This window comes from Orycteropus afer, unplaced genomic scaffold, assembly GCF_000298275.1.
Source record: "Orycteropus afer afer isolate SDZICR_OR568_19922 unplaced genomic scaffold, OryAfe1.0 scaffold00193, whole genome shotgun sequence".
In the NCBI taxonomy this organism is placed as follows: Eukaryota; Metazoa; Chordata; class Mammalia; order Tubulidentata; family Orycteropodidae; genus Orycteropus; species Orycteropus afer.
In genome coordinates this window covers 5,821,604-5,823,680 of record NW_006921780.1, presented here as the reverse complement: position 1 = coordinate 5,823,680, position 2,077 = coordinate 5,821,604, and positions in this window count along the sequence as shown.

Sequence of the window (2,077 nt, the reverse complement as noted above, 5' to 3'; positions counted from 1 at the left end):
AATGCCTAGGATGGGAGCTCTGATAGCATAGTGGCTAAGGCACTTGACTGCTAACCGGAAGGCTGGCGGTTCAAACCCACCAGCCACTCCTCGGAAGGAAGGTTGGGCAATCTACTTCCATAGTGATACCACTTTGGAAACCCAAGGAGGGGTCGCTATGAGTCAGGTCCGACTCAAGGGGACATAACAACAACAACAATAATATCTAGGATCTTGATCTTTATGTATGTCACTTCATTTTTGACAACTTCCAATTTTTCTAGATTTGTACTTCATACATTCCATGTTCCAATTATTAATGGATGTTTGCAGCTGTTTCTTCTCATCTTGAGATGTGCCTCATCAACAAATGGGGATCCTGAAAGCTTTACTCTATGCACATCATTAAGATTGGCTCTACTCTGAGGAGACAGCTCTTCTCCAGTTATATTTTGAGTGCCTTCACACCTGAGGGTCTCATCTTCTGGCACTATATCGGACAATGTTTCACTGCTATTCATAAGGTTTTCGTGGGCCAATTCTTTGAGAAGTAGATGACCTCCTCCTTCTTCTGAGTCTGCCTTAGTCCAGAGGCTCTGCTGAAATATGTCCACCATAGGTAACCCTACTGGCATTTGAAACACCGGTGGCATAGCCTCCAGCCTCACAGCAACACTCAAGCCACCACAGTAGGACAAACTGACAGACAAGTTTGCCTCTCCTAGCTGTTCTCCACTGCTCATTTCCTGGTCACCCTGCCCTGCTTGGTTACCCATCCTGTCCCAGGGCAAACAAACACCTGCCTTCTCCTGGTCCTAGGGCTGGCTTACAGTAGATTTTCTTATGGAAGGTGATCAGTTGCTTCTAAATTTATATGAAAATTCAAAAGTACAGATTGTTGTGATTTATATGAAAATCCAAAAGGCCAAAAATAGCCAAGATAATCTGAAAGAAGAAAAAGTGAGAAGACTTATAGCAAAGACTTACTCTATATCAAAACTTATTATAAAGCAATTAAGGTAACATGGTTTTTAAAAAGGATGTTTTTGGTAAATACTAGAAAATATATAATTTTGCAACAATAACTAGAAAGTACATATGTGTATAGGTATGTATATATGTGTGTATATATATATACACACACACACACACACACACACATAGATATGTGTGTGCAAACATGGATGTTCATACCTATAATACAGCACATAGGGAGCACAATTAAGTATACTTCTTAGATACAACCAAACACCTCATGGGATTGCATTTCTGGGTTTGTAGCCTTAGTACTGTAGTGTTGTGGGGCAACTCAGTCAATTGGCACAATATAGTTCACAGGTTCATGTTCTAAGTTCTAGTTTGGTGAGTAGCATCTGAAGTCTTAAAAGCTTACAAACAGCATTCTAAGATATACCTATCAGTCTCATCTTGGTTGGAGTGAAAAAGAAAGAAGGAAACCAAAGACTCAGAGAAGAAACTAGTCTACAGGACTAATAGTCTGCACAACCACAACCTCATCTACCCTGAGATCAGAAGATGGTGCCTGGCTACCTCTAACAACCATTCTGATCAGGCCACAATAGATGGATCCTGATCTAGGAGAAAAATGTGGAACAGAACTCACATGCTTAAAAAGTCTGAACTTACCAAACCTGTTGAGACTAGTGGATTCCCCAGGACTATGGCCCTGAAATACTCCATAAATTTTGAACCAAAACTACCCCCCGAGGGCATCTTTTAGCTAAAGAATACATTGGGTCATAAAATAAAGAATATTATTTGTGAATACTGCATATCTTTGAAAAGTCATTGTGGTAGTTATGTTTGTGTGTCAACTTGTCTGGGCCTGGTTGAGTGGCTGGGCAGCTCATGAGTTATTCCTCATGATGAGACTGGCAATCAACTCCATGGTAGGAGCTACCACAAGCAGCTGAGTAGCTGCCTTTGGGTATGTGGTCTGCTTCCTGTATATAAGCAGCAGCTTTGGGAATGGTCTCTAGCCTATGGCACGCTTGGACCCTGTATGTAGCCATGTCATTGCTCAGCAGCCTGTTATGCTCTGCTGACCTTGGGACTTACAATGGACCTAAGTTGATGG